General features: G+C 40.0%; 1 protein-coding gene across 11 annotated transcripts in view; it reads right to left on the bottom strand.

The window, feature by feature from the left end:
• UNC5D (unc-5 netrin receptor D) overlaps positions 1–16982 on the bottom strand; it is a 607474-nt gene that overhangs the window by 355874 nt on the left and 234618 nt on the right. The window lies entirely within an intron of this gene.

A 16982-nucleotide genomic window follows, 5' to 3' on the forward strand; every position in this document is an offset into this window, starting at 1 on the left:
CCTGTCGTGGCATAGCGGAAACGAATCCGACTAGGAACCATGAGGTGACGTGTTGATCCCTGGCCTTGCTCAGTGGGTTTAAGGATCCGGCATTGCCATGAGCTGTGGTGTAGGTTGCAGATGCAGCTCAGATTCCACGTTGCTGTGGCTGTGATGTAGGTCAGTAGCTGCAGCTCTGATTAGCCCCTTAGCCTGGGAACCTCCATATGTCCTGGGTGCAGCCCTGAAAAGAAAAAAAGCCAAAAAGCCAAGACAACAACAACAACAATAAAAAAGAAACCTAATCTAAACTTTAGTACAAATAAAAGAGGTAGAGGTATTTTACGCATACACAGATCATACCTGATAAGGAAGTTACACTTGAAATACATGTTTAGTGGGAGGAACCTTGTAACATCCCAGAGAATGGTCCAATACTTACTACATAGATCTTATTCCCCATAGATCTTATTTCCCACTGTCCTTGCCTAACAAGGAAGACATTACTAAGAGCACATTACTAAGGAATGCAGCATTAAGGTCCAGATTCCTACAGAATGAGGCAAGGCACTAGTGAATTGATCAACTCAACTTTTAACAATATTCTGACAGATAAGGCCAATTACATCAGTAACTCTTTTTTCCCTAGCCCAGTGTGATAAGGCAGGTCCCACCTCACCAAGCACGTTGGTACTTTAAGCAACGTGATGCTGTTCACAAGCCATACCCTGAAAATTTTCTGAAAGAGCACTACCCCTCCATTCTTACAGGGCTTTAAGGACCCCATACTAAGTGAAGATATGCAACTGACACCCCTTAGGTATCCACAAATAGGAACTATTATCACCCAAGCTTATCTAATTGTTGTGACATTATCTTTCTTCTTACGGCAGCACCTGAAGCATATGGAAGTTCCCAGGCTACAGATCAAACTGGAGTTACAGCTACAGACAATAGCCACACCAGATCCAAACTTTGTAGTTTGAGGCAAAGCCAGATCCTTAATCCACTGAGCAAGGCCAAGGATACAACCGGCATTCTCAGGTCAACCATGTCAGGTTTTTACCTGCTGAAGCACAATGGGAATTCCTGCTGTGACTTCTTGTGTCCTTAAGCAGTGAATCTCCAAGCAACCTTCATAGCACCCAGAAATGCAAATGCTTGGCTCCATTCTAGATCTACAGAATCAGCAGTGCTGGGATGGGGCCCAGCAATGTGTTTAACAAGCCCTCCAGGTTTTTTTGATACACACTCAAGTTTGAGAACCACTAGCCCAAAGAGAACAAAAGGTTAGCAACCCAGGTTCTAAAAGGGGAGGGGGATCAGAAGATCCATTGAATTATAATGCTAGGTAACGGTCCAATGAAATTCCTTCCAGAATATGTGCTGCGTCTTTTGATAAATAGATTCTCTTTCAAAAAATAAAAAAATATTGAATTAAGCAGCTACTGGAGGCTGACCTTAACTGCTAGGAAATTCAGTCTCTGAATACCTGGTACTGTGCATACTTACTTCACAGTAGCCATCTTGTACATTTCACATGGTATTAAAATATCCATTTCTAGTTTAAAAATTTTCTTTTATGGAGAAAATTATGGTTAGGAGGGTCAAAATTTATTACTACTTTATAAAATACAGTGACTATATATGAAAGTAGAATGATATAGAGAGATAGCTATTAGATCAATAGACGATAGATCATAGGTTGATGGATCTCATGGTACCTTCTGTCTATACAGTGATTTTCACTGTAACAAATCTAAAGTCTCTATAGACCTTAAAATTCTGTCTCTGCTACACTACATTAGGAGAAATGGGGAGGTGGGGTGGAGGAGAGGAAAGAAAAAGATTGCTTACAAAAACAAAGCTGGCCCTTTTACCAAATGTGGGCAGGAGGTTAATTTTACACTCCAGCTCAAGGAAGATGAGCAAAGTCCTGGGAGGCAGCAGAGTGGGTGGGTAGCAGATGTCCTGCTCTGCCTTTCAGAAACACATGTTTCAAAGTGGGGTCAGGAACATGCTACCCCCTTGAGATACAAAGCAGCAAGGAGCCTGTAAGGAGGAAACAGAGACAGAAAAAGAACTGTCAGAAGAACTGTCTTCTAGGAAAAGAAATTAACTGAGAAAAATGCCAGAGGACTTTCTCTTCCCTTTGCTCCCTTGATATAGTCTTATAACTAAGTGTTAAAGAAACAGAATTATTCTCTTGCTTGATTTGCTCTTCCCTTGACTGTTCTTAGGACCCTTTAGTCAAGATGGTCCCCAAATATCACTCATGTTCTAAGCGTCAGATTACATCAGATGAAATCAGACTGCTGTGACTAGGGGTTGACAGCAGTGGAACTTTCATAGGTAATGCCATACCCTTCCAAGCTAACTTTGCCTCTGCAATGCTCCCCTTTCTCAAGGCCCTTAAGGTACAATATATTTGCTTTACACATCTTATTTATTTATTTATTAATGGCCACATGCAGCATATGGGAATTCCCAATAAAAGGACTGAATCTGAGATGCAGCTGTGGCAATGCTGTATCCTTTAACCCATTGTGCTAGGCCAGGGATCAAACCATGCCTCTGCAGAGACCTGAGCTGCTACACTCAGATTCTTAACCCACTGTGCCATAGCAGAAACTCCCTGCTTTATAAATCTTAAATCTCCATGTTGATGATGATAGGATGTAAAACAGGTACCACTGGTAATGACTGAAAAGGAACCCTCCAATCCTGGATGATAATTCACTGCTCTTGGTGCCAGAGAAAGCAACTGGAGACAGGAACAGAAATTCAAATAGAAAAATGCAACTTCGTCCTCCTGCCATTAATTTGAGATCAGTAATTAAATATATTTCCTCACTTTCCAATGAAGACATCCAGCACTCAAAAAAGTGGCTGTGGGTATTCTACTGATTTTGCAGAAGCAGGGAGAGCCAGAAGCCTGCAGGACAAATGCATTATTTAATTTTCCACTATCACACACTAAACAGCTTTTTTGGACTCTAGACATCAATTTGTTCCAATACTAAAGGCCCCAGTGGTAAAAAGATATGAAAATATTCAAAGTAAACTAATGCCTCTGAAACTCTTGGATCAGAATACTAATGTCTCCCTCTGAAGAGGCCATAAGTCTGTTATCTTTCCATTAGAAACCTTTCACATAAGTCCATTTGGACAATAAATACCTGGGGCTCAAGAAACGGTAGTCAGTAATATCCATTTATTTTTCTATGTAATGCCCTTCTTTGTCTGCAGGTCTTATGTGAATTCATCAGCAACTTTGTTTCTTGGGCTTTAAATCCTAAAGAATTCAAAGAAAGCAACTACTATATCTCTTTCCAGGTAACTCTTTGGATGGTAACTAGGATAAACATCAAGTGGATTTGGTGCTTGAAAATGTCAGTTAATGAAGGAAATTAGAATTCTCTTTTATACACACACTCACGCGCACACACACACTCACACACAGAAACTCTAAGCAATTAAGTTAGCAAATTTGTATGGTACCCTTGTGACCAGAGCATCAATTAACACACTCATGAACTACTTAGTGGTTGCTATGTGCCAGGCACTGAACACTGCACTCTGAATTGGGTGGGTACTGCCTTGTCAATAAAACAGCTTACCTACCATAGAGTGAGAAGTCACTTACATAATTCTTTAATTAAACAAACACGTTAAACTAATGATCATGGACTAGGAGTGGGGAGGAAAGGAAGAAAAGTTCACAGGAAGTGGTAAGAGCTCGACAAAAGAATGCCTTACTTTGGGTTGGCCTCAAAGCAGAAAGTGGCTTTCCCTTATTCAAAGGAACTTCAGATTTCTTCTCTCAGTATCACCGTGTGCAAGACAACATGAATTCGGAGAGAGAACTCAGCTACCAGAAAGACACAGAGCACTCAGTGATGGAGATGCAGTGTTCCAGCAATAAGCACAGATGATTTACAATGACCTCTATTCACTAAGAGGAAAGAAGCATCATGGCAGGACTCAGATAAGAACACAGAAGGACCAAAGTTACAAAGCACCATACTGTTTAAGGGTATGAAGTACTAAAACTCCACAATAGTTAGATTCAGATTCTTAGCTCAACTACCTATGTGAGCATGGCACATTACCTTGGTTCTCTGTACCTGTTTCTTCATTTATAAAATTGAGGTAATATCAGTGCCTACCACTTTTGGAACACAGTAAAGACTAAATGTCTTAATCCATATAAAGAATTTAAAATCATGCCTCCTACCTCGAAAGTGTTTTGTAAGGATGTGCTAATAAATGAACTACCTACTTAAGCCACCTAGGTTATACAGATAATGACTAATGTCTTATTGAGGAAAGGCAGATGGCTTTAAGAGACTACTGTAGTCAATCTTCACTTTCTTTGCAAGGATATTTTATATCAGTATGCAGCTCTCCCTAGAGAATGTAGATAGGACCTTTGTCATAAGGAATCATAAAAATTATTACTTTCAGAGTTCCTGTTGTGGCTCAGCAGGTTAAGAATCTGACTAACTTCCAAAAGGATGTGGTTTGATCCCTGGCCTGCTCAGCAGGTCGGGGATCTGGCATTGTCATGAATTGTGGTGTAGGTTGAAGATGCCTCTTGGATCTGGCATTTCTGTGGCTGTGGTGTAGGGCTGCAGTTACAGCTCTGATTTGACCCCTAGTTTGGGAACTTTCATATGCTTCAGGTGCAGCCCTAAAAAGAAAAAAAAAAAGAATTATCACTTTTATCATTATACAGAGTGTTTTCAGCTTCCTAAATCCTAAGCTACTTAAGAACCAACTGAGATAGTATTATAGGTAGCGATACTATAAATAGCTAAGAGAAGGCCAGAATAGGAAAACCCAGGTAAGTATATGGTTGGCTATCTTAGAATTTTTTTATTTGTAGAGGACAGTATTAACCCAATTTGGGCCAGGCATAGGACTTGGAAACTAATGGTCACCAGAAGGGCCAAGGATGAAATTTTTAGTGTGAACCCTTAGAGTACATTTGTGTGCACTTCATAAATCCAGATTTATTCAGCACTAATGGACAAGACATCTCACTGAGTTGTAAATGGGTGACATTTGCTTTTTCTGCCTTCAAAGAGCTTAACACTGAGCTGAGGTACAGAGTCTAGTATAACACAAACTAAACAAAAATGTGTCACTAAATAGTTTCAGAAAAAAAAGAAACAAAAACCCAGTAATATCCAGACCAGAGTATTTCCTAAGAAAGTTATCAGTATGAGTCCCAATGGTCTAAAAAGGCTTTGCAGAGTAGAAAAAGATCCCAGGACCAAGGCTGATGCCTGTGGATTTCTTCCCACACCACCAAGCAATTCTTCAGCACCAGCTGAGTGTCCTACAGTTCAACTCAATGTTGACACCACCCACCCAGCATCAGACCCATAGGTTAAGAGCTCAGGCTCACAAAACTGCCTCCACTTCAGATGCTACTCGCAAGTCCAAGTTGTTGCCTGCCCTTTGTGCCCAAGAATAATAAATCAGAGGTCCCCACACCCCATCTCCCTCCTTGGGTTCAACTAATACGCTACAGTGACTCACAGAACTCAGAACTCTAGTTTACTCACTAGATTACCAATTTATTACAAAGGTTATTAAAGGATGTGAATCAATAGCCAGATGAAGAGAAACACAGGGGATGGTCTTGAACAGAGGACCTTGTGTCCTCATGAGGTTTGGGGCCTGGCATTGATAGGGATGGAGTAGGATAGTTACACAGGTAGTGGTTGAAGTCCCAGGAGGGGACCATAGATAAAGAGGGAAACCTAAGAAACTTGGGGAGACGTCTCCACTGGAGGTTAATAATCACTCAAGGAAGTCACCAAATATAGTGGAATGAAGCCAGCTTGCTTAACTATAAAATCATAAATAAAAGCATGAGTTATGTCTCAGGTCATTAAGTGAAAGGTAAAATGAGGCCTGCCTTCAAGTTCAGCAAGACAATGACCCTTAGGACCAAGGTCAGGAGTTTAAGGGAAAGATAACTTTCCAAAGTAGGAGACCCTCATTATACAGAAACTGAGATGACACAACACACTTTAGTCTCTGTTACCACACTTCTGCTGATTTGAATAAGCACTGTGACAGTCTTAGTTTGATTTCAAAGGGTCAAATACTTTCTTACCCTATAAGAAGGAGGAGCTAATGATGTAAGCCTGCTGTCTGCTCAAGGAATGAGGAAGGTGGTGGTCTTTCTCCCCCTCCCCAATTGTATTGGATTAAGAAACACAGCCCACCTACTCCTCAGGGCAGTGCTTCTTTGCCTGCCACTTGCATCTCTCACAAGTGTCATATCTTAAATCTACTTCTTGCCTATCACTTTGTCTCTCACTGAATTCTTTTTGCTCTGAGACACAACCTGAACCTCTTAAGTCCTGACACCGGGTGAGTGATGCTAATTTAAAAACTGTGGTTTCAAGAGGTAACCTGGTTCTGGCTAGGTTCAAGTCATAAGCATAGTCAGTTTCAGCATGGTGGGCAGAAAGCAGCATTCTGGTCCCCCAATCTGGAAGCTCCCAGAACCCAGTTCTTTTGGGGGAGGAGGTTATGGAGGCTTCATTACTTAGGCATGATTGATTAAAACACTAGCCATTGGTAAATAAACTCAACCATCAGCCCCCTCTCCCCTGAGGTAGTGGGTTGGAATGGGAACAAAAGTTTCAATCCTCCAATCAAGTGTCTGCTTCTCCAAGCAACTAGCAGCCCCATCAGTTTCGAAAGCTACTTCATTAACATCACAAAAGACAACTTTATAATTCTTGAAATTCCAAGGGTTTTGGAAGCTCTGTGCCAGGGTCAAGAGAAATGTATCTAGGAAAGTAATTAGAGCTGGGGGTTGGGGGAGCATTTATTAAGGAAAAAATAAGACATTGCTTTTCAGCTTTTCAAATATCATCATTGTTTTCATCATCACTATTTAAAGCAAATGGACTAGGGAGTTCCCCTCGTGGTGCAGTGGTTAACGAATCCGACTAGGAACCATGAGGTTGTGAGTTCGATCCCTGCCCTTGCTCAGTGTGTTAACGATCTGGCGTTGCCGTGAGCTGTGGTGTAGGTTGCAGATGTGGCTCGGATCCCGAGTTGCTGTGGCTCTGATGTAGGCCGGTGGCTACAGCTCCGATTTGACCCCTAGCCTGGGAACCTCCATATGCCGCGGGAGCGGCCCAAGAAATGGCAAAAAAAAAGAAAAAAAAAAAAAAAAAAGCAAATGGACTAATCCTTCATTGAAATCTCTTCAGGAGTTCCCATTTGGGATCATCAGCAATGAACCTGACTAGTATCCATGAGGATGTCAGTTTGGTCCCTGGCCTTGCTCAGCGGGTTAAGGATCTGGTATTGCCATGGCTATGGTGTAGGCCAGCAGCTGCAGCTCTGAATTCAACCCCTTAGCCTGGGAACTTCCATATACCACAGGTGTGGCCCTTAAAATTAAAAAAAAAAAAAAAAAATTAATAAAAACCTTCAACAGTCTTAAAAATCATCCTTAATAGTCTTAAAAATATGATAATGAACAGACTGGAGCCCCCAAACACTTCTGGCCAAAAAGCACACAGAACGATAATCATATGGAGAAAAATCAGCCTGAAATTTTTAGAGGCAGGCCTAGGGGAAGGGTGAGAGCAGCCTGAATGGAATTTCTCTTTAGCAATGAACTTTCTCCCCTCCCGCTCCTCCTTTTTTTCTTATTCTAGGCCAACCAGTTTATTACAAAATTAATTTTAAATGGATGACAAAATGTGTTGCTGTTGCAGCTAAAAAAATTCTGCAATAAGCAAAAGGGGAGGTGGTGGGAGTGGGCGATTTTGGAGAAGGCTGGAAAGGAGCTTCAAACATGAGTACTTTTAAAGGAAACAAGTTCAGAAACCTTCAGAGGAGTATTATTTCCTGGTAGAACACAGCTGAACTTCTGTATTTTCTGAAGTTCTCCTGTGACTGACTGAGGACTAATCATAGCAGCAGAGAAAATATTTAGAGCTATATTTTCTGAATATCTCAAAATCAGATTGAGTAGAAGGAGTAAAAAATAAATAATAAACCCACTATTTTTTTTTTTTCCTCTCCATGCTATGTCAGTGTTCTATGGTCTCCACTAGTCAGCTCAACTAACAGATCTGTAAGCAATTTAAGCCTTATAATAGCTCCAGAAAAATATTAATATTTTCTCCACTTCACAGATGGGTTAACAAACTTCAAGTCTTTCCAAGACTTGAAGAAATAATTCAAGGAGTTCCCATTTGAGCTCAGCAGCAACTGAGGATTTGGGTTCGATCCGTGGTCTCACTCAGTGGGTTAAGGATGAAGCTTAGGTTCCTGTGTTGCTGTGGCTGTGGTGTAGGCGAGTCACTGCAGCTCTGATTTGACCCCTACCTTGGGACTCTCTGTATGTTATCTGTGTGCCCCTAAAAAAATAACTCAAAGACCAAAAAGGAATACATGTGAGTAGAAGGATATGAACAAAGGTCCAAAATCTGGACTCTTATACCTGTGCTCTCCTAGACCTGTATCTTTTGGCAGCTGATAAGAATTTCAAAATCTGAACTTCTAGGTTGGATCCAAGCTCTCTACCAAACAGCTACTGATGTGTCCCTGGGCAAACCACTTAGCCCTTCTGAATGCCATATTCTTCGCATACAAAATAAAAGTGCGTCAATTCAACAAGCATTTAGTAGCTTTTTGATAAGCATTGGTTAGATGCTTATATCTACTAAACACTTAGCTCCTCCACTTCTTCATTACATGACCTTAGGCAATTATCTCCACCTCTGTCCTATTGTGAAAAATAAGAGTATTTACTCAGATGAGGATAGGTATATAAATTCATTGATCTATTATATAGAAAGCACTTAGAACTTGTGCTGGCGTGGCACAAGGTAATCACACCATCATGTTTATTCTTAGCTCTGAAAATAACGGTGATGATGATGGTGGAGGCGATGGTGATGACATCACTGTGCTAAGTGTAAACATCAGCCTCTAAACCTCCCTGTCTCTGTGTAGATAAAAGAGATGCATGCCTGAGAAATAAAACCGTACAGACAGTAATTCCCATTTACCCTGTAGGTAGAGTGAACAGGCAATTGCAATTCTGCCAGGGAAGAAGTGATCTAGCCAAAAATGGATCATCCATTCACAGTCTTGGGCAAGAAGGCATTAGATGTGCAGAATTAACTGGACTTCCTCTGTTATTTACATGATTTTTAGTCATCAACTAATATTCACCTCAGAATTTACAAAGGCAGGGGATGAAATCTTCATTCAAAAAGATAACGCCTGAAAATCAAAGAGGTCTAATGAGACTCATTCATTTATTCATGAAATTCACAAGTATTTATTAAGCCAACCCGGTTATTTTGCTGAGGACTTTTAAATAATTTTTTAAAAATAGTCAATGACATAGGGCAAATGTGATTTTTGTTCTACTTTTTAAAAATTAGAATAATAAAATAATCAACAAGGGCCTACTGTATAGCACAGGGAACTTTACTCAATATTCTGTAATAACCTAGGAGGGAAAAGAATCTGAAAAAGAATAGATAATAAGATGTATATGTATAACTGAATCACTGTTGTATACATGAAAGACTACATCATAAATCAATTATATTCCAACACAAAAATAAGTTAATAAATTCGATCTTCTATATCAAATATCAAAATAAAAAATTCCAGAGATTAAAGAAATGTAAATATCAAATTCATGAAGCAGCTACTAGAAAATATAAGTGAACATCTGATTCTGAATTGTAGACTCTTTTTAGTGTAAAGACAATGTAAAATAGTATGTGAATTACATGCCAATAAAAAAAATTCTCAAAACTTTAAGAACTTAAAAAAACACATACAAATATGATTTCAGCATATTAAAAATGCAGGGAATCATTTAAAATAGTATTTTAGAACTGTTCACAAATGAAAAAAAACTGTTCACGGCATACTACATGAATACAAGCAAATTATAAAGTTGTAATCACAATAATTACTACCACTTAGAATTCTTTTTACCCTTCTACATATTTTCCAAATTTCCTGAATTAACCCTCAAATACTTATTAAATACATAATACAGAAGTGTTAAGACTTTTTTGTTGGTGGTAGTAAAAAGCCAAATAAAAATAATTGATTAGAGAACTTAGTGAAAGACCCTTAAGAAGGCAAACATAAAGTGCATCAGAATAAGCAGTAGGATTTGCCACTATGCTCATCCAAAGAGTTTTCGATTTAGCAATTTCATAAGTGACATTCATGTCTCTGTGCCCAAAAGACCACACTTTCAACTACCAGGTAACAAGACCATCGGCTTCTGAATCAGACTGTTTAGTCTCCACCCCCCCCCCCCCAGCTATTTCTTGGGCCGCTCCCGCGGCATATTGAGGTTCCCAGGCTAGGGGTCGAATCGGAGCAGAAGCCACCAGCCTACACCAGAGCCACAGCAATGCGGGATCCGAGCGCGTCTGCGACCTACACCACAGCTCACGGCAACACCGGATCGTTAACCCACTGAGCAAGGACAAGGATCGAACCCACAACCTCATGGTTCCTAGTCGGATTCGTTAACCACTGCGCCACGACGGGAACTCCTGAATAAGACTGTTTAAAGTGAAGTCCCAGCACCGACACTCTCTGAGCATGTTTATTACATAATCTCTGAATTTCAGTTTCTTCATCTGTAAAACAAAAATAGTAAGATGACATAATTGTACCTACCCCTTGGAATTGTTACAAGATTTATAAGATTTATAGCATTCATTTGTAAGTTGAATAAATTAACATGTGTAAGGAACTCAAAATAGCATTTATCATAGAGTAGCTGTTATATGCATTATTTTAGAAGGAATACAAATCTAACATGATTCCTATTTCACTAATGATGTCAATTAACAATTCTGAAATTTCTACCACATTTTGGAACTTATGCGTATTTGTTGAATCTTTTTTTTTTTTTTTCCAATTCTTTTGTAATGACTTGCCATAAAGTCTTCCAGAATCTTCAAAACAATTATGTTTACTGAAGGGCAGGGAGTGAATGGGGTGGAAGGAAAGGCCAGGTTAGGACTGGACCTAGGAAGTGCAGGAGGGTGGTATGGATAGGAAGATGGGAGCAGGGCTCCGAAGTCGAGGGAAGCAAAGGATAAGAAGTGCGGTACACATCCCTCAGTCAGATGAGCTTTAATTTAAATGATACAACAGGACCTCAGGATGAACCCATCATCTGTACTTAGGATGACTTCATAATTTCTCATGCAAAATGGGACACTGAAAAAGCAAGCAGATAGGTAATATTAACTGTTACAGTGGGCCAAAAGGCATAAAGGAGACTTCTAGTTTTAGTCACGCCCTGCTCTGACATCAAAATTACTCAAATTTTGTCATTTTCCTATTGTCAAAAATGATAATTTTTATGAGGTTTATATTACTATGGGAACTTGGGAGTCTGATACAGTCCTAGGAGAAAGCATGCTGTAATTGCAAGTGATGGGATTTAAGGCAGGCCCTCCTAAAATATACCCCTTTGGTAGTGTCCCTTGTGGTCAGCAGAAATGAACCCGAGTAGTATGCACGAGCACGCGGGTTCAATCCCCGGCCTCACTCAGTGGGTTAAGGATCCGGTGGTGCCCTGAGCTGTGGTATAGGTTGCAGACATCACTCAGGTCCTGAGTTGCCATGGCTGTGGTGTAGGCTGGCAGCAGCAGTATCAATTCAACCCTTAGCCTGGGAACTTCCATATACCATAGGTGTGGTCCTAAAAGGAAAAAAAACAAAAAAACAAAAAAACCCACTTTGACATCTTGGTCACTTTGACTTGAGAAACAGTTGATGCTAGAAGGGTCACTCTGGCCCTCCTTTGTCTCCCCAGAAGACAGGAAATAAAACTCCCCTGTGAAAGTTACCCCTCCTGTATGAGAAGGTAGACAGATATCCTTATCACCAGAAATAGGAAAGTCAAGGCTGAGAAGGCCAAATAAATAAAACCTATTACTTCTTTACTAATTTACTGTTCCAAACCCACACTTCTTTGTCTCTTCAGTTCTTCAGAAATGTATTGTTTATTTGTCTAAAACAAGTACAAGAGCTGCCTTCTTTGGTCATTTCTTTGAGTCACATATTTCTATGAGCTCCCATATATACAGATTAAATTTGGTTTTCTCCTTTTAATCTATGTCAATTTCATTATTGGACCAGCCAAAGAACCTACAAGAGAAAAAAAAAAAAAAAGGAAAAGGATTTCTCCCCTACAAAAGAATAGTAAAAACTTGGGAGTCAAAGAGATCAAGATTCAGAGTGGACCAGGTCAGAAATGTATATTCTAGACCCATATATCCTATAATTTCTGTTGCCATAGATCTTCCTAAGGATGGGATTATTTAAGGCAAGTGTTACTCCTCCTCTTATTTGATTTCAGAAGATGAATGAGGTGAGAAAAAAACATTCATTCTATGTGTTACTTGAAAGGGGAAAAGAAAATCAATCAGGCCCTTCCACAAAGGACTGGGGGAAAATCTACCACAGTAGACTGATCACTTTCCAGGAGGTAACCCTCAGATTAAATGTGCTTTCAAGCTGAAATTAGCCAAGCCCTCCATACAGTTTATCACTTGGTTCAGTAGGAAGAACTAGCAGAATATGCAAAGGATATGAAACTAAGGCTAAAAGTAAGCACTGCCACACATGTGAACTTAAGTTAGGCAGAAAAGAAAACAGGAAAGTTGATGTTTCTTGTGGTGATGCTGAAAACTGTCACCTTTCAGAGATGGGTTTAAGAAAAGGTCCCCTCAAATGCCTTTGAACGCTGGATAAGAGATAATAACAAATCTAATTATTTTAATAGGCAATACAGAATAATTCCTTCAACAAAGTATGTTTTCAAAAATGCATGAGTAAAAATACAACAAATATCCAATTATCAAATTAGAAGCAGGAACAAAAGATAAGAATCTATTCTATCTGCAAATAGCATTCAACCCCAGTTTTTCTTCTCATGATGAAAGATAATCAGCCACTTCTTCTTTCTTTTTTGACCACACCCACAACAGGCAGAAGTTCTCAGACCAGGAATTGAACCTGTGCCACAGCAGCAACGTGAACCACTGCATTGAGAACACCTGATCCTTGAGCCATTGAGCTACAAGAGAACACTGATAATCAGTTTTTTGTTTTTTCCTGTCTTTATAGGGCCACACATGGGGCATGTGAAAGTTCCCCGGCTGGGGTCAAATCGGAGCTGCAGCTACCAGCATACACCTCAGCCACAGCCACACCAGATCCGAGTCACATCTGCAACCTATGCCACAGCTTGCAGCAATGCTGGATCCTTAATCCTCTGAGCAAGGTCAAGGGCTGAACCTACATCCCCAAGGATACTACTGAGGTACTTAACCTGCTGAGCCACAACAGGAAATCCTAATCTGCTACTTCTAACTTATCACCTTCAGATACACTTACATATAGACTCTTATATGCAAATCAAATTCTATCTTACATTCCAGGTGTTAACTTTATAGCAACAATCAAACCTCAAGGGAATAACTTCAGAAAGCACAAGTAAATGAAAGGGTAGTTCATAACTAACATTTGTTGGAAAAAAGAATTACTTCCAGTGTGAAGCTATTACCATCAGCAAGCAAAGATCTGGAGCAGATATAATGCAGTGACTTCTTTCTTCATTAAGACTAGATTATCTGCCACATTTCCAATGGAATCCATAATCTGAATTTTGAGAATCACCAGAGTACTAGACCCATCGACATCATTTACATCAGCTGCCTTGCAACCGTCAGGACATGCCTCTGCTATTCAATGCCTGTGAGCTTTTATGCTCTCAATTCACCTGTTTCCCACTTGTGCCAGTCTGGGCATGCCCGTTTCCCTGACTTTCTTCCCCCTGTCAGCAGTAATTCAGTGATCAGTTTAGACTGCAAGCCCTGCTGAATCACCTCTGTGTGCCTCCCCTAGATAGTGTACCTCGTTGCCATACACAGCAAATTGATTCACTAATACTCCCAAGAAACCAGATGCAGTAGGGACATTTTTACAATCATTCTTAGAATTTCCATCTTGGTAACAAGGTGTAGGTTATTCTTAAGTTAAATAAACTGAGTTTTTGTTTTTTCAGCACCCAGAGATAGAATAAGCTCAGGATATATAGCATGGTATAAAGAATATGTATGGGGAGTTCCCGTCACGGCTCAGCAGAAACGAATCTGACTAGCATCCGTGAGGACACAGGTTCGATCCCTGGCCTCATTCAGTGGGTTGAGGGTCTGGCATTGTCATGAGCTGTGGTGTATGTTGCAGACGTGGCTCAGATCCCACATTGCTGTGGCTGTGGTGTAGGCCAGCAGCTACAGCTCCAATTTGACCCCTAGCCTGGGAACTTCCATATGCCACAGGTGTGGCCCTAAAAAGACAAATATATATATATATATATATATATATGGAAATGGAGTCCAAAACCATGGGGTCATTTCTTTCCCAATTGCTAATTATAATCCAGAGGCAAAGTGCTTAAATTAACCTCGCTGAACCTAATGGTCCCCATTATAAAATGGTGTTTTGATGTCTGTAACATAATTTAAAACATTTAAGCTGTGTGTGTGTGTGTGAAAGAGAGAAACACAGAGAGACAGATGGGTGATAGAGTTTTAATTTACAATCAAAGGTACTTAACCTGAATTGGGTTGGCTTTCATACAATGTTCAAGGACATGAAGCTACTGCAAACACTTTTTTTTTTTTTTTTTTTTTTTGTCTTTTTGCTATTTCTTGGGCCGCCCCTGCGGCATATGGAGGTTCCCAGGCTAGGGGTGGAATTGGAGCTGTAGCCACCGGCCTACGCCAGAGCCACAGCAACACGGGATCCGACCCGCGTCTGCAACATACACCACAGCTCACGGCAACGCCGGATCGTTAACCCACTGACAAGGGCAGGGACCGAACCGCAACCTCATGGCTCCTAGTCGGATTCGTTAACCACTGCGCCACGACGGGAACTCCCTGCAAACACATTTTAACTATCTTTATTGGCTGATCAACAAAATGGGTTTTTATTAAATGGCATGAAATATTTTTGAAATGGGTATTCACTGTCAAATTTTATGTGTGGATAAGCTAGAAAATTTATATACATTCTTGAATGAGTAAGTTGTGCAAAGCCTTCCTTTGAAATGAGATAGAACTGTGGTTTTAAAAAGTATTGAATCTATTCATTATTTCATAAGATTCTGGTAAACCAAGATCAATTATAAAATTAAAGAACTCTTGTCACTAGAATAACTGTTGTGTTTGTTACAATCAATCTTTTATGCAAGCATGGGTGGAACTCAAAAAAAGAACAAAGCACTGGATATTATTGTTTATCTAAAATCATTATGATTAATTTCATATTTTCCATCTAACCAATATTTGCATTTGTAGCAAAATTTGGTCCAAAATATCATTTTGTATATATCAGTAACTTTATTAAGAGAGATAAGAGTTCCCATCATGGCTCGGTGGTTAGGAAACCCAACTGGCATCCATGGGGACACGGGTTCGATCCCTGGCCTTGCTCAGTGTGCTGAGGTGAGGATCTGGCATTGCTGTGAACTGTGGTGTAGGTCACAGACACAGCTTGGATCCCGAGTTGCTGTGGCTGTAGCATAGGCCAGCAGGTCTAGCTCCAATTTGACCACTAACCTGGGAACTTCCATATGCAGCGGGTATGGCCCTAAAAAGACAAGACAAAAAAAATTTTTTTAAGTAAAATCAAATAAGGGAGATACACATAACCCTCACCTACCTAAAGTGCCCTGCAGGTTCCTGATATGAAAAAAGCAAAGCAGGGAGTTTTCTCATGGCACAGCAGGTGAAAGACCTGGCACTGTCACTGCAGCAGCTTGGGTCGCTACTGTGGCGTGGGTTTGATCCCTGGCCTGGGAACTTCCACATGCTGTAAGTGTGGCCAAGAAATAAAAATACAATTTTTTTAAAAAAAGAAAACAGTAATAACCAGTACCAGGAAAACCTAATGATGATGAATGGCCAAATTTGGTTATGTCAATTTATCAAAAATAGGGAGAAAATTAATGAAAGAAGTAACTTTATACTTTTCTGGGATATAGAGAATCTACAAGGTATATAGGACTTTGTAAGGACAAGTGATATAATGTACCTCATGATAGACAATACTAAAAAACTTTGTTATCAATCTGTAAATCAAACAGGTCCTAGAATCAGAAATTATTGGCACATGGCAGGGTCCCCACCAAAGCCTTTGAAGAATTTCTCCTTCTTGTTAGTTGCTCCCTTCGATATTTTGTGTTTCTTTACTTCATTTTTTTAACTTATTGACATATATTTGATTCACAATGTTGTATTAGTTTCAGATATAAAGTAAAACGATTCAGCTAAAAAAATTATATATATATATATTCTTTTTCAGATTCTTTTTGGCTATTTAGGGCTGCACCTGAAGCATGTGAGAGTTCCCAGACCAGGTTCGGGGCTGCAGCTGCCAGCTTATACCACAGCCACAGCCACGTGGGATCTGAGCTGTGTCTATGACCTACACCACAGCTCACAGCAATGACAGATCCCTAACCCACTAAGGGAGGCCAGGGATTGAACCCATATCCTCATGGATACTAGACAGGTTTGTAACTCTCTGAGCCAGGAGGGGACTTGACTCCCTTCAGATTCTTTTCCCTTATATGTTGTTACAAGATATTGAATACAGCTCCCTTTGCTACACAGTAGGTTCTTAATATTTATCTATTTTATATATAGTAGTGTGCATTTGTTATTCTCAAACTCCTAGTTTATCCTTCCCTTCCCCTCTCCATTTTGGTAACCATAAATTTGTATTCTAGGTCTGTGAGTCTATTTCTGTTCTGTAAGTAAATTCATTTATATCATTTTTTAGATTCCACATATAAGTGACATTACATGATGTTTGTCTGTTTTACTTAGTCTGATGATCTCCCAGTGCATCCATGCTGCAGCAAATGGCATTCATTCATTCTT

The sequence above is a fragment of the Sus scrofa genome, chromosome 15, assembly GCF_000003025.6.
Source record: "Sus scrofa isolate TJ Tabasco breed Duroc chromosome 15, Sscrofa11.1, whole genome shotgun sequence".
NCBI lineage: Eukaryota > Metazoa > Chordata > Mammalia > Artiodactyla > Suidae > Sus > Sus scrofa.